The sequence below is a fragment of the Danio aesculapii genome, chromosome 17 (genome assembly GCF_903798145.1).
Source record: "Danio aesculapii chromosome 17, fDanAes4.1, whole genome shotgun sequence".
NCBI lineage: Eukaryota > Metazoa > Chordata > Actinopteri > Cypriniformes > Danionidae > Danio > Danio aesculapii.
The window spans coordinates 24,391,631-24,415,448 of NC_079451.1; the positions used below are offsets into that span (position 1 = coordinate 24,391,631).

At 36.1% G+C, this 23,818-nt stretch overlaps 1 protein-coding gene across 1 annotated transcript in view; it reads left to right on the plus strand.

Moving 5' to 3' along the window:
- Nucleotides 1-1,288: 1,288 nt before the first annotated feature.
- The window catches only part of htr1d (5-hydroxytryptamine (serotonin) receptor 1D, G protein-coupled), a 32,463-nt gene continuing 9,933 nt past the window's right edge, over nt 1,289-23,818 (plus strand). The window contains exon 1 of the mRNA XM_056477042.1: nt 1,289-1,616. The gene's annotated coding sequence lies outside the window, so the exon portion shown is untranslated. The remainder of the gene's footprint in view (nt 1,617-23,818) is intronic.

Sequence of the window (23,818 nt, forward strand, 5' to 3'; positions counted from 1 at the left end):
ATTTTAAGCAATATATATATATATATATATATATATATATATATATATATATATATTTATTTATTTATTTTTATTTTTTTGTTGGATTATCTCGCCGTGGTAATCATAACTACACTTTTTGATGTACCATAAATATTGGCTAAATAATTTAAAGAGATATGAAAAAAACTACATTTTAAAATACAAATTTATTACATCATATCTCATTAGAATATATATGTTTTTAAACTAGGAATCTGTTAAAGTCGCAAACAAACTGGCCAGCACCTCTTCACTTTCCTCAGTCAGAATTTGGCCATTTGAATAATAAAAAATTTGAACATGTATGTTTGTGTGTATTCTTGCACAGCTGGATGTTGGACTCATGAAAAAAATTGTTTGCATTGGGGAAAAACTGATTAGCTGAAGTCACGTATTGGCTCATCTATGGGACAAATTCTGGACCTTTGTCAGTAGGGGGTGGGTCTTTCAAACCACCCGAACCCTCCCTGGCTACAGGCCTGGATAATATTATATTAATATAATAATATAAATATATTAAAACATACATTATAAAAACATACTGATAGCATAAATAGTATATTCCTTCATTTATTTTCCTTTGGCCTGGTCCCTTTATTCATCAGTGGTCACCACAGCGGAATGACCCACCAACTATTCCGTCATATGTTTTATGCAGCGGATGCCCTTCCAGCTGCAACCCAGTTCTGGGAAACACTCATACACTCTCACATACACACACACTTCGGGCAATTTAGTTTATTCAATTTACCTATAGCGCATGTTTTTGGACTGTGGGGGGAGAGCACCCTGAGAAAACCCATGAGAACAGGTGGAGAACATGCAAACTTCACTCAGAAATGCCAACTGGTCCAGCCGGGACTCGAACCAGCAACCTTCTTGCTGTGAGGCAATAGTGGTAGCCACTGAGCCACCGTGTCGCCCATAAATAGTATAAATATCAGTGTGGTATTATTTATTTTTAATCTGAGTGAAAACCTGTTAGTTCTTTTCAGTGGTCTCTCGTACAAGATTAAAAGAGCGCGAAAGAACGCAACGTTTACAATTACATCAGGTGATACATTTTTAGAAAGAAGCGCTTTCAAAGAAATAAAAAAAAACACTTGTTGACATTTCGTTTATTGACAGACCTATAAGCAGCGCTGCAGCAGGACTTCGGATAGAGAAAGAGAGAGGGTGTGTGTGTGAGAGAAAGAGAGAGAGAGGGGAGATAGAGTGAGAGCATGATGATGAAAGAGAGAGAGCAGTAAAGACCGCCGGACGAAACGGGACAGTGTACTATTGCGTATAGGCTCGTTGCTTCGCACTAAAAGAGAAATATCTATTTTATTTTCAGGTGTTGAGCACATTCTTTTTGCGCTTTTCATAACGATATACGCTGTGAAGTGTCTTTTCGTGTGGCTTAGGAGTCCCCTGTAACTATGCGCGATTTTTAACCACACACGTCGTGCTGGATAAGGCGCATCGCACAGTTTGTCTGACCTTTACCATTTAAAAGTAACAATTATTTTGGATACTCGACTTGAAATGGACTGATGACTTTGATGTGAAGACTCGCCCGTGATGAAATGATGGAAATCTGCAACTTAAGTTTGGTAAGTTTCTGAAACACCTGACAACCAGTCGGTGCGATGTGTGCTCGGAATACATACTTTGGAGATTAATTTTTTTGAAAACTACTCAGCCAACGTTTATGCGTGTCAGTAGGTCAGTTAAAACCTTTATTAAATTATCAGTTAACAAAAACTGTAATATGATAAGCTTATGTTTTTAGGGTAAAAGCTGATCACTATTAGCATACCTGAGTGAATGTTTTTCCCTCTATGTCATTAGCGATGTTGAAAAAACGGCTGTTAGATGGTTTATAGCTGGGTAAAGCCTTTTCATTAGCAAAGACTATGCTGGTTTGTTGCTGGACCAAGAATGTCTGTCAGTTTGCTATCAGTTAATGACCATCTTAATCCAGGTAGATCCAGCTAAAAAAATATTTTTCTCTGATATGAGATCATGCCCAATTAGTATAGTGAATTCCTTACAAATAAAGCTATCAAAAGTCTGAGATGAACAGCATGATAAATGAAACAACATCTCTAAATAAAGCATAGACACTTCATGGATTCCTTGCTGAAAAACAGACAGTCCTGGCAGGCTGTTACTTGTTTAAAATGTATTTTAACAGGGTTAAAAGTTAAATCTCAGAGCATAAAATCAAACCCTGTTTCTTGTCCTCTGTTTCCTTGTCCAACACTCCACCCCATGTTTTTAATGAAGGAATCCTACAGTGGTTTTTCATTAACAACATTAATTACCCTTGGTGTGGTGTGATGTTCAATTCATTAGTGGGAGTTTTTCAATGTCTGTCTAGCACACTGCCTGACATGGTTGACCGTTGTTAAAGGTCATGGCCATCATCGGCGTGAATGTGTCATTGAGTTTTACAGTCTATCAGAAAGCTTAAACTCTCACAGGCACTGTGATGAAAACAGAAGTGCGCTACTGGTCATACGAAAGCAATGGTGTTCAATCACATATGCATAATTGCTCTTTTCTCCTATCTCACGTTTTCTCGCCTCTTTTCTACCGCTTTGTCACCCTCCCTTTTCTGCCTCTCAAGCGAGCACACCACACACAGCACGCCTGCAGTGTGTGAGATGGACAGATAGCTGGTGTGAAAGGGAAGCATATGTGCTGGCTCTTTGGATGCTCAGTGTGAATCGTCAGCAGATAGCTGTGACCTCTCCAAGCAAATCCTATCCCAAATGACCACTATAAGGTTGACCTGATGTGCAAAAATGGGTCAAACAAATGCATATGGGCATTCTGAACATGACGTACTGCAAGACTGATCCTAGTCAATACACAGGCATATTTTACAGTGACATACAGTACGATATATCTATATATTGTGTAACTTCATATTCCTGTATGCCATTAGAAATAAATAATTCACTGTCCCTTAAGACTTGGAAAAATAGAATTTTGAAGACAGCTCTCTAGACAATGTATACGAAAATGTATACGTTTCCCTTGTGATATCACATGCCACTTTGTATCCAAATAAATCTAATTGCTCAAAAGATCAAGGCAAATTTAATTGCTCATGTCAAGACACCTTTAAAGGTCTGTTTGTAGATTTCAAAAACCTATTTTATTAGCAACTCTATTTGATGTTAAGTGAACTGCAGCAAGCATAACTTCAGTGGCCGATACTTACAGTGAAGTTCTTTGTCATTGTAGATAATCAAGATAATCAAAACACCACACACACAGTAAGCTACTGAGAATAAGAACTAAAAAGCTTCTTGTGATATAAAGGTACAAATTAAATAGAATAATGAAAAGTTAAACTTATAACTTAATTACAAGAATAAATAATTAGAAGACAGAGTATTATACCTTCCGAGGTTAAGCTCAACCCTGTCTTAAAAAACAGAAAACATTAATTGTGCATTACATTTAAGATTCAGTAAGCTTTACAACTGAAATATGTTGTAATGAAAATGGCATGATTGCAGTGATGTCAAGCTAAAGGAATTGCAACTTTCACATGGAGTGCTGCTTATCATCACTGCCAGTTCCAAAGCAGTGGTCCAATAAAAAGGACTCAGAGACGAGGCAAGCGTAGCAAGCTTCTGTTTACAGTAGCGAGGTGACATGACAACTGTTTTGTTTGACGCCAACATAGTGAAGGATGTGTTTAAAAAAAAATTCCTAAGCTCTGTATATTATATTTTATAGACACAGTGACGAATTCTGTGTAAATGGGTTTTTCTTCCTAACCCCATTGACTGGCACATGTGGACTGAATGTATTCAGCGTCAGCGTATATAAACAAAACCGTAACGCCTGTAACATGACGGTTCGGAACAAATACATGTATCTCACTTTTCGCTCAGTAAAAAAAATGGCAGTGGTTAGAAACCAAACAGCACTTGAGGGCTTACTCACACTAAGCTATTCGAATTGTGCCCGGGCGTGTTTCCTGGTTTATTTGACAAGTGTGAGTGCTCTGAATCGGGCCCAGGCACGGTTCAGTTGGCCAGCCCTGAGCCGGTTGGAATAGGTGTTGGCGCGGTACATTTTTAATGTGAGTGCAAAGTGCGCCTGAACACGAATCTGAAGACGCAACATCACTTTTAAAGGACTGTTTCATATGGATTTATTAATCTTTCTTACTTTTCACTTATCACGAAGTGTCGTAGTTTATTAAAGAGACAAACTCCTCACAGCACATCAACTGCACCTTCAGCAAACCTCCTAAAACATGCAGCATGAGGACTTTTATGATAACTTATGACATCGATAGTGCTGGATCTGTCCGGAAAAATATTTGACTGTCACTGCATTCCAAACGACTAAAAATAAAACAAAACCATATAACTAAGGCGCTATTCACTGTGATTAGCGGGATTGCTTCTCTTGTTCTCATCCTGTTAAACTGAATAATCGCATCATCGATGACGTAAGCATGCTCCGGCTTGGAAGGTAAAGATGCAGTTTGAGTGCAGGCTGTCAGGGGAGAGGGACAGGGGGACCATCACGCTTCGGCACGGTTCAAGGCAACTGTAGCTATTCAGAGTACACCCTAAGAGAGCATCCAATCTTATGTCATCATGTTGACAGATAGATATGATACATTACATTAGCATTTTGAGACTATATACAGGTCTGTCTACGTGCTACTGTATGGAATTAATCCTTTAGTTAGCATGACCCACTGATATTGTGGTAAAGAATGACTATTTCGACATTATCTTTCATTTCATGTATCATAAAGCTTAAGAAATGCTTTCAGGAGCATGCATTAACATCATATCCTTTTGATTTCCCCTGCAAACATGTACCAAGTTAAAAAAAAAAAAAATCAGGCATTTAAAGACAACCTACAATGTCAGGGAAGGTCTAATTTTTTATATTTTCAAGACAAGATTCTTACACATTGGAATCTATATACAGACAAGCCAGTTGTCTCTTGCTCTCCACAACCTAGCGCTTTTAGGTTTTACAGTCCATGTGGTGACATTTGGTCCTCAGAATGTAGGTAAAGCCCGATCTCATCCATATAGATATTCTCTAAGGATGGGTTTCTATCTTCATTTACATGAAATCAATGTAAGACACAAATTACACTAACATTAAAGGCAGAGGTTTGGGAAGGGGAGGAGAGCACAGTATTTTTTTCTCACACACCAGCACAGGATTTTGTGTCTCTCTGTATTGGCTCACAAGTGCTGGAATGTGGCATTTGTGTAACCGTGGCAACATCTCTGGAGAATCAAAGCAATTCAGGACTTCACTTTAGTAGATAACTAGCCATGGCAGGTAGATGGGAATTTAAAATAAACGTGTTGATTTCACAGTCGTTATGGTTTATATTTAGCATTTCTATTTAGGTTTTATGGTAAGCGTTATTTCTGTAGTTTTTACATTGATTGTGTATTTTAGCGTTTGCTTTAAGGATTCATAAAAGTCCCGTAAAATCAAGCCTGGTGTGAATTTTGTTCATGCATTAGGAGTAAAGGCAATGGGAGAATAAGATTATTAGGTGGCAGCATGTGATATTGTATGCCATTTCTTTTCCAATTGGAAGATTTTTGTATTGAGATGGTTGAAAATGTGTTCCCCCAACAAATAATTGGCAGTTATTTGCATGTGAAGTATATTTGCTACCCAACCTGACTTTGTGTAGATTAATAAATAATTTAAAGAAGTTAAATAAACAATAATACACTATATGTATATATACTCAAGATATACAGTGCTCAGCATAATTGAGTACACCCCATTTTGAAAATGAATATTTGAATCCATTTCTCAGTGAATACAGGCAATGTACTTTGTTGCATTTAAACAAAACAGATTTATTAAACAGATATATTTATTAAAATAATATTTTAGTCACTAAACATATTTAGAAATTGAAAGATATTACAATTAACTTCATGCAAAATATTGCAAAAAAAATCAATTATAACCTACAAAATTTCAACTAAATTTTTCTATATTTTTTGCTTCTCTTGATTTTTCCTCTTTTTTAAATTTGTATTTAATATTTTTCTATAACGTATAAATTTGGGTGTACTAGATTTTGGATCATTATCGTAAGTTATTTTTTTAGATAAGCTCCAGATTTGGCTTCAGTACTGACTAATCTAATGCATATGCACAAATATAATATCGTATAGCTTTCTATTATAAATAACTAAAGATAGATTTGTGAGGGGTGTACTTACAGTGCATTCGGAAAGTATTCATAGCGCTTTACTTTTTCCACAATTTTTATGTTACAGCCTTATTCCAAAATGGATTAAATTCATTTATTTCCTCAAAATTCTCCACAAAATACCCATAAAGACAATGTGAAAAGAGATTTTTTGAAATTGTTGCAAATTTATTAAAAATAAAACCCCTGAAAAATCACATGTACACAAGTATTCACAGCTTTTGCCGTGAAGCTCTAAATTGAGCTCAGGTACATTCTGTTTCCACTGATCATTCTTGAGATGTTTCAGCAGCTTAATTAGAGTTCACCCGTGGTAAATTCAGTTGATTGGACATGATTTGAAAAGGCATGAACCTCTCTATATAAGGTTGACATTACATGTCAAAGCACAAACCAAGCATGAAGACAAAGGAATTGTCTGACCTCAGAGACAGGATTGTGTCGAGGCACAAGGCTGGGGAAGGTTACAGAAAAAATTCTGCTGCTCTGAAAGTTCCAATGAGAACAGTGGCCTCCATCATCCATAAGTGGAAGATGTTTGGAACCACCAGGACTCTTCCTAGAGCTGGTCGGCCATCTAAGCTGAGTGATCGAAGGAGAAGGGCCTTAGTCAGGGAGGTGATCAATAACCCGATGGTCACTCTGAGCTCCAGTTCTTCTGTGGAGAGAGGAGAACCTTACAGAAGGAGATCCATTTGTGCAGCAATCCATCAATCAGGCCTGTATGGTAGAGTGGCCTGTATGGTTTGCCAAAAGGCATCTGAAGGACTGTATGCTATACTAGGACTATAAGAAACAAAATTCTCTGGTCTGATGAGACAAAAACTGAACTCTTTGGAGTGAATGCCAGGTGTTAAGTTTGGAGTAAACCAGGGACCACTCATCACCAGGCTAATACCATCCTACAGTGAAGCATGATGGTGGCAGCATCTTGCAGTGGGGATGTTTTTAAGCAGCAGGAACTGGAAGACTAGTCAGGATAGAGGCAAAGATGAATGCAGCAATGTACAGAGACATCCTGAATGAAAACCTGAAAATGGCTGTACACTGTCGCTTCCCATCCAACCTGATAGAGCTTGAGAGGTACTGCAAAGAGGAATGGGCAAAAATTCCAAAAGACAGGTGAGCCAAGCTTGTGGCATCATATTCAAAAAGACTTGAGGCTGTAATTGTAAAAGTATTGAGCAAAGGCTGTGAATACTTATGTACATGTGATTTTTCAGGTTTTTTATTTTTAATAAATTTGCAACAAAAATCTTTTTCACATTGTCATCATGGGGTATTGTATGTAGAATTTTGAGGAAATAAATGAATTGAATCTATTTTGGAATAAGGCTGTAACATATAAAAATGTGGAAAAAGTGAAGCGCTATGAATACTTTATGGATGCACTGTATATAGGCTGAGCACTGTAGAGCTGGGCATTCCTTAACCATAAGTGAAACACTTTAAAAAAAAAAAAGAAACTAATCTGTCTTAATCTAGTTGTTTTGTTATTCATCACCAGTTTAAATCCAAGCTTTGTGTCTTAGCTGAGGTAATGCTAGAGTCCTACTTAATAAATTTAATACAAAATAAATAGAAAGTATGAGTATGTGTGTGTGTGAGAGAGAGATTGTTCCCATAATCCTGTTGAGATAATCTTAATCTGGGATTGTTTTAGAGGAAGAGTGTACAGATGAGGGATAATATTACCTCACAAAAATTGTCTTTTTCACACATTTTGCCTTAAAACATTTCCATTTCTCATTTGCCATAAGCATGTAATCTTATAAATGTGAACTTCAAATGACTCTACTTCTGACTTTTCACATCTCTTCTCCTTAGGACTCACTGATATTTGAGTATATGATTTGTTCTCTCTCTCTCTCTCTGTAAGCTGTATTTTCTAATTGTTTTCCCCTAGTGTATGAGTTCATTACTCTGTAATGGATGATTACATAATATCTATAACTACCTCCAGATCATTAGCATTTACTGCCTCTCTGTTCTATTTCCGTCCAGTCATTACAGTCAGTTTCCACCCATGAGACAAATATGGCATAAAAAATATTTTTTAAAAGTCTGTCTGACAGCTCTGAGAGAGTTGATGTGATAGTTGATGTGTTCTGCTGAAGTTCTTTCTACATGAGGCATTTGAAGTACATTCCAAGTTTGAACATGCTCGACTAAATTTATATTCCTGAAAAGAAAATCATCTGAAAATATCAAATTGACTACATCTGTGGGCTTCTTAAAAATCTCCACAGAAACAAGTGCTATATTAGTTATTATAAATTCAGTCATGAGGCATCACGGTGGCGCAACACGATCAAGCCTCGGCTGGGTAATTTGGCATTTCTGTGTAGAGTTTGCATGTTCTCCCAGTATTCACGTGGCTTTCCTCCAGGTGCTCCAGTTTCCCACACAATCCAAAGACATGCGGTAGGTGAATTGGGTAAGCTAAATTGGCCGTAGTGTATGAGTGTGAATGAGAGTGTATGGATGTTTCCCAGAGATGGGTTGCAACTGGAAGGGCATCCGCTGTGTAAAACATATGGTAGATAAGTTGGCGGTGCATTCCGCTGTGGCGACCCCAGAGTAATAAAGGGACTAAGTGGAAAAGAAAATGAATGAATAAAAATTCAGTCATTATACAGCATAGACACATTCAAATCGGGTCCGTATAAGCGTTTCTCAAAAAAAAAAACTAATAATAATTAAAAAATGTATGAGTTGGATGTGAGAGTGTCAAGTGTACTCTCAATTGGTGTTAGATTTGATGGCTTTATTATAATTATTAATGTGGAAAATAATAAATGTGTTTTGAGAATGAAAAATGGGTCTTAAGGGTCCAAATTTGTGGCTGGTAATAAATGTATGGGATAATGAGACATCTTTAATTCATTAAAGGCACACAAAATTGCTTGATTCAGTCCGAGTTTGGGGAAAATATGGACAAACCAACCTTCTTAAAATATTTTACCTAAACTGGGTTTAATGAATCAAACATTTTTAGAGTGTAAATTATGCAAAAATTATATTGATTATGTATTATAGTGGGCGACACGGTGGCTCAGTGGTTAGCACAGTGCCTCACAGCAATATGGTTTGAGTACTGGCTGGATCAGTTGGCATTTCTGTGTGGAGTTTGCATGTTCTCCCTGTGTTCGCATGGGTTTCCTCCGGGTGCTCCGGTTTTCCCGACAGTCCAAAGACATGTGGTATGGGTGAATTGAATAAACTAAATTGGCTGTAGTGTATGTGTGTGAGTGAGTGTGTATGGATGTTTCCCAGTACTGGGTTGCACCTGGAAGGGCATCTGCTGTATAAAACATATGCTGCAATAGTTTATTCTGCTGTGGTGACCCCTGATAAATAAAGGGACTATTTTTTTTTTAAATAAGACTACTTAACTTAGTTATTTGAAGAAGGACCTAATCTCTTTTATTTGAATAATACATTGATTGATTGATTGAGTTGTATTTTAAGCTGCATGAACGTCATGAATATTATTACATGTAGTTCTTTCATTTAAAAACAGGGTGTCCGTGTGGTCTTAAAAAGTAATAAAAGTTGATAAATCAATTATAAGAAAATTAAGGCCCTTAAAAAATATTAAAAAGTCTTAATCCCGTTTTAACAAGGTTTTAAATTTTGTTCAAGCGTTGTCCAAAGTGTCTGACACCAAAAAAAGCATAAATATATTTATTTTCCTCGAATGGTTCGGGCCGGGTGCGTCCGGCCAAGCTCCTCTGTCCGGGTAATGTCACGTAATTCGCGTCAAGCGGGAAAGTGATGTGACACTCTCCACATGTAGCGAAACCATATCAGGGCTATTCAATCGGCGACCCACAAGGCAATTTTGCTCCGGCCCTCCAAATAGTGTGACCAAGACATCAAAAATAAAGTTCAGTCAAAAAACGACCGCTAAAGTTATGAAATGATGTTCAATACAGCACAAGCTGCAGTTGAAGGCTGCGCAGAGCGAGAGTCACCTGACATTAAGCGAGTGAGTGGTGCGAGCAGCCGAAAACATTTGGATACTTCAGCTTAAAGGCTTCTCAATGCCGTGTTTCTGTTGCACGGAACGAAACTGCTGCAACTAAACAAAGTTATGCTAACAGTGCGCTAGTTTAAACTTCCGAGCTTATAGCTACACCAAGGCTAATACGCACGCACGCACTCTGGATTAACTATAGCAGCGGGCCGTTCACATATCGTGTGTTTTTCGTGCGCAAGTTCGTTATTTCCAATATCACAATATATGCCAATATGAGTGCGCAAGAGGAGCGATGCGCTCGCGCCTTTCAGACGCACCGAGTAGAAAACATTTTTTGCCATAGCGGTGAGAGTTGAACATGGCTTTCAGTGCAATGTAAACAAAAGATATGTTAGACGAATTATTTCAAATTGTTAAAATGATTATACATGTATGAACGCAGATGATAACAACCGTTCATTTAAATACTTACCTAATATAAAGCATAAATCTACATTAGACGTGATAACCGTGAAATCATGATTATTCTTCAGACTATATAATCGTACAACCAAAATCTATAACTGTTGCATCCATAATTGTTGCGCAGTTTAAAACATAACATATAAATGTGTCTGAATGTAGAAGAAGCCTACTTAAGCAATGCACCGTTTTTGTTGTGCTTTGAAATACAACATTTGAACGTTTGTAAAAAACATTGTACAATGCAGTGATGTTATGTAGTTTCAAAATACAGCATATTAACATTTTAATGAAGAAAAGCGGCCCCTCATTTGGGATGCTTTTCATGAACTGGCACCCATGACAAACTAATTGTATAGCCCTGCCACAAAGCAAAAACACATGGCAAAATGGAATAATGCAAGTTTGCATACTCAGAAAGACGAGTTTAAACAGTGGTTGAAACTTGTCGCTGAAAACAATCATGTAATTTATTCTTTCAAGGTTTGTTTTTTCTGAGCTTATCTGAGTTCTGGTGGATAGTTGTGCTTCATTAATTTATTTAACGTCATTAATTTGTTTAACTACAACTGTTTATCAACAACTGTTTAAAAAAGTTTCTGTTTATTAAGTTAAAGGTTTGATACTGATAAGAACTTGAAGTGGCGACGAGGTCTTAAAATATTCTGAGAAGGTCTTAAAAAAGTCTTAAAAAGGTGTTGAAATTTCCTTTAGAATTCCTGCATATACCTTGAAAAATGATGAATAAATAACACGTTCAAGTTTTTATACAGTTATTAGAAAGGGAATTAAACTAAAACTTTGTTAAAATAGACCTGAGGGACTAAATAATTAATTTCTAAGGTGCACATTTTATTTCATTTACAAATGAGCAGAAATGAATTAGTCATAAATTAATTGAATCTGTGACTTAATCTTTTTTGAGTCCGAAATCTAGGTGAAAACCTTCAGCATCAGCACAGTCTGTGAATAATGTGTGATGTGCTGAGGCTGTTATACGAGGTTTATCACAGGCTTTCAATGTGCTTTCAGCAATCTTGCTTTTCGAGGAATTACAAACAATCCCTTCATTTTCTTTAACTCACAAGCCAGCACTTACAAGTATTCACAAGTACATGTTCACTTACACACATAATAACACATGCATAGTGCTAAGCATCAAGGGTTGCCCCACTTTACTGTTCAGGCTCAGAATGAAATATAAAACACCTCTGCTTTAGCAAGGTCCTCTTCAGTTCCAGTCCTCTTTCAACACATCTGATGCAACTTAAAAATGCTTTGCGTAAGATGGATTTCTTTGAAGATTTTTTTTGATGTTGCAGAATGTGTGCCTGTTATATATAGAAAAAGTCTGGTCTTAAAGAAAAGATTATTACCCTTTAAGTTGTTCTGTCCATCACTCCCTTGCAGGATAGAAATAATAGGACATCACATTAAAGTACCAGCTAAAAGGGGTTTTACACCGAAGGTCAGACTGTTGTAGAGCAAGAGAAAGGAAGATTTGGAATTTCTCCTAAAGAGTATCTCCACCACCAATGCTGTCCCGGATTTGAACTTTGAAGAACAATCTTGACCTTCAGAAGTGGCTTAAATTAAACTCTGCTCAAGTCCAGCTCAGTGCATTTAAGAAAAAGACAAGTGATCTTATTATCTGATTCAGCAGGTTCAGGTTCAGTGCCGGCCAAGCTCTCGGCAGTGTTGATTGAACGCTGTTCTTCTCAACTATTAAAAATTCATCACTTTCCAGGTTCCATCATGTCACTGCAGTCTCTGTGTTCGGTAGAGCCTGACGTGATGGAAGAGCTCAACATGTTCATCTCTTTTTCTGAGGTGTCTCTGTGTTTCACAGCTTCTTGGCTAAGACATGCTTTCCATTATTTTTTTTTAAATGTTGTCTCTCTGTGAAGTGAGTGGTTGTTTTTTTTTACACATGTACTTTGAAGACTGTAATGGAGCGGTGAAACATGCTTCTAAAAAAAATGCTAGGAGTTCATCTGATAAGTCAGAGTTACCTTGTTAAGATCTCTGTTTTGAATGTCCTTCCTGCAGACAACACAGATTATTTCTTCATTTCACTTTACTTGATTTACTCGATCGGTCCATCATTTGCATTTGTACTTGAGTTAAGAACAGTGTAAAGAGACTTAAAAAAACAAAACGTCATTTTTAAAAATCTATTTTTAATGTGCTTAATTTATTCCTAATCTAATAGGTTTGACTGATAAAGACTGTGGAGTTCTGTCAGGGGAGGGTTCATGAAACTGCATTTCATTAGTCAGTTATTTTATTGATTTTGTAACACAAAAAACGATTCATGCTCATATCCACTATTTTTTATCTTTGCCATCATCGGACTGATTCAAAAGTAAGTTTTTTTTTCAGTAAGTTTAAGTAAAGTTTGAGTATTTATAATGCATATTTACAGTTTACTATATCTAAGGTGATGGGATATATATGTAACTACATGAGTTAAGGTTAGGTTCAGAGGTTAGGATTAGGTTTAGGGACAGGACCTAATCATTAAAGGTGCAGGATGCAAGTTTGACACCCAGTGGTTGAACTTGGTATTGAATTCCTGGATCAAAACAAAAGCAAGCGCAGATTGCTAGATTGAGGACTAGCAGGAGTGATCGAGTCTGACAGTCGAACCTAAAGGCTGATTTAAGTGGTGTTTTATATAAAAGCAACGGCATGTGATAGAAGGAATATTTTCCATATTAAAAGGAGTTTTTTGTTCTAACCAACATCTCGAATTGATATATTAGAAACGGCTTCTATTTCTCACAGGTGAACAACAGAAAACTGACAATGGTCACCTCAGGTACACCTCATGTGCTTTATTCAGAGTTAAATGCTAACAATGTGAGTGTGAATGCCATTTTATATGACATTTGTTGCCATACTACTGAAAGCAGCAGCAGACAGTTTACCTCAAATCTTGAAAATAAACCGTTTGAAACTGAACTTTAGAACTGTGACAAGCCAACACATATCAGTGATTCAGAATGTACATGTAATAATGTTAAAGAGGCTTAATATGTATTGATTAGATTATAAACCTTACCATTTTTCATATTCTGTGCTTCTGAATGGCTGTATTTAAATTTATGTAGTGTTTCATATGGTGCAAACAGCCAAATTGCTTATCACTGCAAATCTCATCACATAGCTTGTTGTTAGGACAGGGGAGTGGCAGTGAGCGGGTTAAAAGAACAAACAGAGCGTTCCGGCACTGAGACCACATTTTCAAAGCAAAATATCTGACTTCAGCAGTTTTTCACATAAACAGTAATGTTCACTTGGCATGTTTCTTAAATATCTGCAAACATATTATTGTATTTTTATGCTTTAGAAGAGTCAAAAACTTACATACAGCACCTGTAATGTAATTATTTTGAAAAGTACATAGTATGTGCATGCAGAACAGGAAAAAAATAGAGTGCTACTCTTAAAACAATTCTATAAAACATTAATTGTTATTACCAAAGTTAGACCCTTTGGAATGAAATTTTTTGTAATTCTCAAAATAATGTGTAGTAACCATAAATATAAATATGGTCTTACAATAGCAAATTAATTTATTATTAAAAGTATACATTTGTTTTAATAAACAGTTTAGGATAGAATTTTAATAATGAAGCAAACCTCCAGTCAAAAAATGTCACCAAGTAAGTTCATATAATGTTAATGTAAATCTTTGAAGATATAGAAATGCCCATATCTTCATTTAAATGTTTATGTTCATATAAATCTTTATATAAAAAGTTGATATAAATCTTCTAAAACTGTATTTCATTCATGGCATTAGAAGAGGTCATGTTAATTTCTTCAGTGCCTTTTAATGCGGACTGTGTCAAAGCAGCTATGCAATGATAAAATTTCAAAAAATAGTTCAGAACATTAAACATTAAATTGACCTTTTATGTGAAGCTGCTTTGACACAATCTACATTGTAAAAGCGCTATACAAATAAAGATGAATTGAATTGAACTGAATAAGCAGTTGCATTTTATTACTTTATTTCATTAAGACTTGAAAATTCAGAGTTGAGAGTTCAGTTCAAAAACAAGAATATAAACTAAGGTGCAGGATAGATCATTATAGATTTAACAACATAATTTAAAGACAACCACGGACTTCAAACTTAGCACAGAACTTAAAAGCAAAAGAGATAATGAAGATAAAGCAAGGGTCAGGTAAACATAATGGGTAATCAAGACTGCAGGTCGGAAATGGCAACAAGGGAATAACAAACTAAATAGAAAAAGGAAGACATGAAAAGTTTAAGGGTACATTTACACATACATCGTTTTTGAAAAGTTTCTTGTACAGACGTTTAGACAGTTGTCAAAACTATCACACACATCTGCTAAATTGACTGTATATGCATGCTAGGCCAGTAGCTAACAATGCCACTTTGTAAAGAATCTCTGCATTTTTGTGTGTTTTCCAGCATTGTAGTTTTGATTAAGTACTCACACATGCCTATACCTGTCAACATTGGGATATGAAAATAAGGGATAACCCTCCCCCTCCCCCTCTTTACTGAATTTTTATGCTCATTTAAGACAAAATTTGTTGTATTTAAAAGAAAACCCACCACAATTGACATGTTTAGATGTTATTATTATTAACACGACGCCTGTATTGGAAGGGAATCCTGACGTTTTTATATTTATTTTAAAGGCTGCATCCAAAACCAACTACTACTCACTAGGTACTGCATTTGAATTTAAACGTACTACTTGGCTGTTAGAAAAGTATGTTCTATATACAGTATGAATGTGAGCAGTATGAATAGAACTCAGATGTACTACATCCGCCATTTTGCCATGATCACGTGACCTACCCACGTGAGTTGCGTCGCTTCACACCCATTTATCAATTCTCTCGCAAAGCATCATGAAATCGTGTACCGTCCATTCAATGCATACTTCAGAATCTCGCCAGAAAAAGCAGGTCATCCGGGTACTTCTCATTTACTGATTTTTTAATTGAATTCAGACGAAATATCGAAGTATGCAGCAAAAGTGTTTTCATGCCTAAATAAAATGAAAGCGCAGAACAGATTTACATTTAAGAGCGAGGGGCGCCCCCTGGTGGTTCGGCGGTATGGGTTGTATATGGGAAGGATCTGCTCTTTGATGTTTATTGCCACCCTTCATAGAAAGATTAAAAATATGGGAGAAATATGGGAAAATATCTTTATGGGATGATAGCAGGATAGAATTGTAAAATACAAGAGAATCCTGGGAAAAGCGGGAGGGTTGACAGGTATACTAGACCAGGGGTGACCAACCCTGTTCCTGGAGATCTACCTTCCTGCAGATTTTAGTTGCAACCCATATCAAACACACCTGCCTGTAATTATCAAGTGCTGTTCAGGTCCTAATTAATTGGTTCAGGTGTGTTTAATGAGGGTTGGAGCTGAAGTTTGCAGGAAGGTCGTTCTCCAGGAACAGGGTTGAGCACCACTGCTATAGACTGAACATGGCATACATATTTACATAATATCACCATGTCACCACTTTAATGTTTCAGTTAACATGGACATTACATTAAAAAATTTTGTACTTTGAAACCTGTTTTTAGTTTTTTGACATTCTGAGGTACACAAAAAGTTGTTCTTTTTTTAATGAACAGCGAGAATTCATAAAAGTGTTTTGTCCTTCGTTGGAAATGCCGTTCCATCTAAACATGTAATAAAAGTCAATAAAGAAATAACTTTATATTTAATTATAATTAGTGAGAACAGACCAAAACACAAGTTATTATTGACAATCAAACCTTTTTTGGGGTCATAGTACCTGCAGGTATACAAGTCTATGTGTGTGTTCCACAGAAAAAAGTAAGTCATATAGGTTTGGAACAACATAAAAGTGAGTCAGTGATTTTATTTTTTTCTTTAAGCCCCTCTGCAGCTCTACTCCTAAACTTCAACACACATCTAACATCAAACAACCACAACTCATTTTATGATTGAAACGATGAAGGCTTATCTGCTTGAGCTATTTTAGGATTGCTAACAGTCTAGCCTAGGATTCGGAGTTCTGCAATGTAATTCAGTCAGAGGTTTACATGATTAGTGAAGGTTTAAGAAGACAACAGATGAAAATCACATGAACGCTCGGAGGCTTAGGCGCTTTTGCAGCTTAGCTGGTTTAACGCTGAAGAGATGCTGACTACATTTTAAAACACTGCATCAGTCAGAGCGTTCATTCTTTGTTTCTACAGTCAGATTCCATGGACTTGCAGAGATATTGATTGAGCAGCCTATGAGAGTCGACAAGCATTTTGAGTTTTGCACAGCAAGGTTCCAGATTTGAGGTGACTGAGGACGTTCCCATGAATAGATCAAAGCAGAGTTCAAATGCTGTATCTGACGCATTCATTCTGACGATAAAAGAAATGTCTTTTATTATATGCTCAACGCAATTCAGTCTAATCCACCTGAGCACAGCTGCATTTGCCTTTTCCTTTAGATAATTGCACATTTTTGCCTCATTCAATCGCAAGCAGTCAATGAGCAAAACTAAGTAGTTCAATCTGCCTAAATTCACATTAACATCGATTGTTCTCAGATATTGATCAGCCCAAATGAACAAGGGCTGCTTATTGATATTTACAGATCTCAGAATGTCACTCTGACAATATTTCATCCACGATCTTAAAGCTCTGAAACCTATAATTCAAATGCAGGGCACGTTGCTCAGAGTCTGTGCCGTTTGGACCAAAGCCCAGGTTTCAAACTCAAGCCACACACTTCACCTGGTCTTCAATATTTAATTCACAAAAGCAAACAGCCGTCCTGCCTGAACAAAACACATTCACACTCATGATGCCTGGCCTCTGTTAACGGCTGGGTTCATAAAGACGTGATGAATCACTTATACGTTCAGGAGGTTCACCCCGAGATGGAAAAGGTCAAAGAGGCGAAAAAATAAATTTGCAGGGCTGAGCTCTTATTTGATTGGAGAAACTATAGGGATGTGATAACACTGCGGTAAGCACTGTTTTCTCGAGTAGAAGACTTCTATCAGTTCAATCGTTTGTTATCTATGAGATGCTTTTCATCCCAAAGTGACCCGTGGTGAAGTAATTACAGGGACAGTCCTCTGGAGCAATGTAGGGTTCATGGTCTGCATTACCGGGAACAAAAATAAACTATACACACTATGTGATAGAGAAGAGAAACAGACTGATTATATTATATCATGCAGTTGATGGATCTTCTATAAAGCTGGATTTAAATAGCATAGTGACACCATGTCAGATAAAAACCCCTTACTATGAAATGAAAGTTTACCCTCGATCAGAAGACCTTAGAAACTCAATAGAACTGCATAGCGCTATACAAATTAAGGTCATTGCTTGCGCCGATATTGAACTGGTCCTTGGAGCTTTTCGCCTGCTTGAATCGTAATCCTTCAGTGAAGACAATTAGAAGTGAAAAATCAATTTGACTGGCTCCATGCACAAATGCAGATATGCACTGAGCAGTTTGACAGTGTAGTCTCTGTGTTTGTGTGTCAATTACAATACCAGACCGCAAGTGGATTGCTGCCTTTGATTCTGATATTTGTATTTTCCCCATATTCATAACCTTCCATAGATTTACAATAATGCTTTTTTTATCCTCCCAGAGTTCAGATTTGCACTTGTCCTGCCAATATTTTCAATAATCATATAGTGCACTGTCAATTTATTTGAATTGCAATAGCCAATTACAATCCCAATTACAAATTACAATAAAAGTGTCACATATAAATAAATGTCATATAATTGTGTCAACATTTTATGTAGATCTTTTTTTATTTAACTTTAATGTCATCATTTTGATTTTTGGTAAATACAAGAGCTGAATGATTAGTTGCTAAAAATAAAAATCACAATCGCGATTTAAACAAGAGCGTGTCCTTATATCTAAATTACAGTGATCTGTGTATGTCTATTAAACCATTGACAATTCTGTAACAGCAGACATTCAGATCTTTGTTCACACAGCCATAGTCCCAAAAGACAGTTGACATATAATAAAAAAATAGCTTCAGTTTTTCATTATAAATATCATTATTTTGTGTTTTACAATAGTTTTACAATAATGTCAAATTATCACACACACTGATGTCTACAGTAGTTAAAACAGTGTAAATAGCTTACTAAATGCAACTTGTCACTTTTTGAGATTGTATCAATGACATTTTTATGCCAGTTAAAACAGTTCTAGTGTACTTGTGATTAAACCATTTGTTCAGGAGATTCATTAAAACAAAATGCAGATTCACCTAGAAATGAGATATGTGTCTTTATGTGGGAGTCATTGAAAACATTCTGATTTCAGACTTTTTTTAATAAGGGTGACCTGTTAATAGATTTCTCCTATTTTCTAAGAACTATAAATGACGGCATATACAACGAAAAATATACCTTTATTCTAATATAAGAATAAATTAATTTAAAAAAAAAATTAAAATAAGAATAATCATTACAGATTCACCCAAAGTAATAACAATAACAATATATTATTTTCCCACTGTTTATAACTTTACCTTTTTCATATGTTCTGGTTTTGTATTACCTTGTTTTGGTAACTAGATAATGATAATATTTAAAACTAATATTCTGACAGCTTCAATGTTATTTATCTTTTTCTAGATGCAGTTATGATTGATATGTCTAGCAGAATATTTTACTCAAGCGGCAAACATTTTAAAAATATCTTGAAAGAAAAATGTTAAAAGTTACTTAAATTACATTTTAAATAGTTAAACTGATAGTATTAATCTGTCTAAATTCTTGCTGGTCAAAATAATCATGCTAGCATTGAGAAAAGAGGTTAGCACAGGCACAGGGAAAGTATCTGTGTTGATCAGTAGATTAGTGAGTTTCACTTTTGCTGCTGGGCAGCTCTGAGGAGAGGACTGAAGAGGCAGCTGTATATATATATATATATATATATATATATATATATATATATATATATATATATATATAACCTGTGTGTATATATATATATATATATATATATATATATATATATATATATATATATATAGGGGTGGCACAGATACAGTGGGTAGCACTGCCGCCTCACAGCAAGAAGGTCGCTGGTTTGAGTTGGCATTTTTGTGTGGAGTTTGCAAGTTCTCCCTGTGTTTGTGTAGGTTTCCTCCGGGTGCTCGAGTTTCTCCCACAAGTCCAAAGACATGCAATATAGGGGAATTGGATAAGCTAAATAGCTTGTAATGTATATGTGTGAATGAGAATGTATGGGTGTTTCCCATGGTTGTATGGGTGTTGTTGCTGGTTTGAATCCCAACTGCGCCAGTTGCCGTTTCTGTGTGGAGTTTGCATTTCTCTTAGTGTTCGCATGGGTCCTCTGGGTGCTACGGTTTCCCCCACAGTCCAAAGACATGTGGTATAGGTGAATTGGATGAACTAAATTGACCGTAGTATACCAGTGTGTATGTTAAATGTTAAAAATACCTACAAAAATATCTAAAAAGATTTTTTTCTTTTATTGTATTTTCAGTGACAGCACTGGCTCAACAGTATAAGTCATGTTGTAAACTTGGGCAACCCAAAGCACATCTGTACTGCTTGTCATAGCACTGCCTAGCAGGCTTTTAGGTCCTTAAGCAGTTTAATTCAAGTCCCTAGTTGTACTTAATTCTACACCAGTAAGCTTTACACACATCAACACCCTGAATTACACAACGTCTCCGCTCACCACCGTTCAAAACTTCACAAAGTTCAGAGCCAAAGCCAAACACAACAGCAAGGCCAAGAGTGGGAGGAGATGATGATGAAAGACTGCAATGGACGAGGTCAAACGATATCAAAGAGACATGTAAAGCCTGCCGGCATACTTCACACCAAGTTTTTATTTTTTTCCCTCAAAATGTTACACTTATCAGACCTGACAGGAGAAGAGAAAGGTCAAAGAATCTCTCCATTGGGTTCTGGGTAGATTTGTATTACAATTTGTGACCTACTTGTCTGAGACAGACATTTACATTTCAAATTTACTATTATGTCATGGGCAAAGGTACAGACTTTCATGAAAAAATAAAGGAGAAGAAAAAAGAAGAGACATATGTCCTTGCAGAAGTGTGAAGTTCTGACCTGATTATAACTTCTTGTAAGGAATGAAAAAGTATGCTACAGAAATACCTACTGACGAGTCTAGGACATACAGTCACCTTGGGGATACTGGACAAAGTCACCTTGGGCAACCATTTACCCATGTGCCACATTCAGACCACACACTTACTTTGCATTAAATGAACCCTTTAATGCCCTTTACATCATCTGAAAATATAAATATATTAGAACAGATAAAAGTTATTTTAAATTGTAACAATATTTCACAATTTTTAGCAGTTGATTAAACCAAATAAATGTATTTTTAACTTAATGACCTCAACTCATTGCATCTTCAATCAGTTCATATGTACTGTAATATTATAATCAGACCTCTGAAAATGCTTCAGACCCCAGCGAAGTAGAATTTCACTGGAATGCTACCCTTTAACGGAGCCTTTGCAGTACTTTGCAAACCAACTCACCTCATTAAACTGACAATGGCAGTCCTTCTGCCTTCAGGCCACAGTCGTGCCCACAACAGCTTGCTCTTCCAAAAGAACACACTCTGCTTTAGAAGTTTAGAAAGTGTCTCAATGTATCAACTCAATGCTGCACTTCCTAAATCCCATCAGATTACATCTTCCTCGACAGAGAGTATGGAAGCACAAAAATCCCAAAATTCAGAAGCTTTAGAAAAATGTACCTTCAAAATGAACATCCAAACCTGTTATCACATGCCCACAAAAGGTGCTTCTTAATAGAAGTGTGAAATGTAGGTGCTTACCTGATGAATCATCCAGAGTGGTGGACGAGGCACAATGTTTTTTTTTTGTTAACTCTGGACCAGTGTTCCTCCCACACAACTGAGCTGCTTCTAAGAAGTCTGAAAAAAATCGATAATATTTGCATGTGTCGAATTCGGTCCAATGAAAGATGTCCCCTATAAATGCATGCTGAAGAGATTTCAAGACCTCTAAACCGCACACTCATAAAAGCTGATATTGAGGTCATGGATCTTTTTATAGCATTCAAAAAGAAATCATATCTTTTATGAAAGATTTAAAAATGGTCGTTGCTAAACATAAACGTAGCTATGAAGCTTTAACTTGAATATCAATTATTTGTGATATATTGTACATTCATCAGCCACTTTATTAGGATTCTAAAGCAAATCGAAACAGCTTATATATATTATAACTGTAATGAAGGCAAGGTCAAAGCCGAGACTGAATCTGTTTGCAGTTGTTTATTGAACAAGTCAGCAGTGCCAAAAGAAAATCCACATTATTTAAAAAGGTGAGTAAAGCCATTGCTTTTAAAACAATTAGTTGACTTTAAAACAGATACACTCAGGTGATGGCTGAACTCGGAGGAGATTTGGCTACAGATAAGCTTGTGTTACTAAAGTTATGTTAATATACCAAGAATAACATTAATTTTATGACAAATAAAAATAAAGCACAAAGTCAAATGTACACTACCGCTCAAAAGTTTGGGGTCAGTTTTTTATTCTTCATGTCAAGGCGGCTTTTATTAAATGTAAAAAAATGCTAAATATGTATTACAATTTTGAATAAATGCTTTCTTATTGTATGTAGTTTCAAATTAAATTATTACTCCAGCCATTATTGCTATTACCATTAATAATAATAATATTAATACTAATAATAACAACAATAATAATTATGATCATAGTGATTTCTGAAGGATCATGCGATTCTGAAGACTGGAGTAATGAAGAGGAACTTTTGACTGCTAGTGGATATGAATTATTTGTAGCATAACCTTATTACCTAAAGTGTTTTTTTTTTTAAATAGATCTTTTCCCTGTTCAGAGCTAAACTGTAAAAAGCAAGGCTGCCAGTTAAATAGGGCTTGTCAGATAATTAAGATGTCCTTTCTTCTTTCTTATTTTTTATATGTACAGTAAGTTCTGAAGACATGTAATTCATATTTTTTTTCCAAGAGCTGTAATAATATTAATAATTATAACAAAATATTGGGCGTCACGGTGGTGCAGTGGGTAGCACGATCGCCTTACAGCAAGAAGGTCACTGGTTTGAGCTAGAGTTTCCTCCAGGTGCTCCAGTTTCCCCCACAACTCCAAAGACATGTGGTACATGTGGCTAAATTGTCCATAGTGTATGTGTGTGAATGGGAGTGTGTGGATGTTTTTCAATGATGGGTTGTGGCTGGAAGGGCATCAACTGCGTAAAACATATGCTGGATAAGTTAGCGGTTCATTCTGCTGTGGCGACCCCAGATTAATAAAGGGACTAAGCCGAAAGAAATTGAATGAATGCATAACATAATATTTGATAAAATGTTGAATTTCAACCAATTGGATCACAAATTGGCTTTGTTTTCAAGTGATGACCTGTTACTGAGTCATGTTGAATTGCAATCTGCTTCTGTAATTGATAAGAGTGGAAAAGGTCTTTCACTCCTAAACTTTCAAAACAGAGAGTTGTTAATATGTCACATTGACTAAATGGCACCCAGTCTATCAGCCAACAAAAAAGTTATTGGAAGATTAAGATTTAATTCACTGCAGACGGAGCTGGGAGGCATGACTTTTTATCCTGGCAAACTCAGATGTGTGCACATGAAAACTTTTGTGTGAATGTGTCAGTAGCGTCTCAATCAGGGTTAGTAACTTGTTACACAAACTGACAGAGAATTGTCAAGACCTACACACACAAACTGACTCGCACCTCAAAAACATACAAGACTGACATCATTCAGTAATATCCAGATCTGCTCTGTTACCATGGCTGCAGTTGGGTTTATTTTATAACCACTGGCAGACAAATTGTGTGAAAAAGATATTTAAATAAGTAAAAATAAACCCTCGTCCGTGAAGATTTCCCACTCAGAGGACAAACCGTTTTCTTACTCCATTAAATGGCAGTATAACTTTATTTGTTCTTTTTATTAGCATCATTTGGCTTGACTTTTTACTTCTATTTGACTTTGTGTTAACCTGTACTGTAAGTATCAGCACTGAGTTTACATTAGTAGTTCTTGTATCTTTTTTGTTTGTT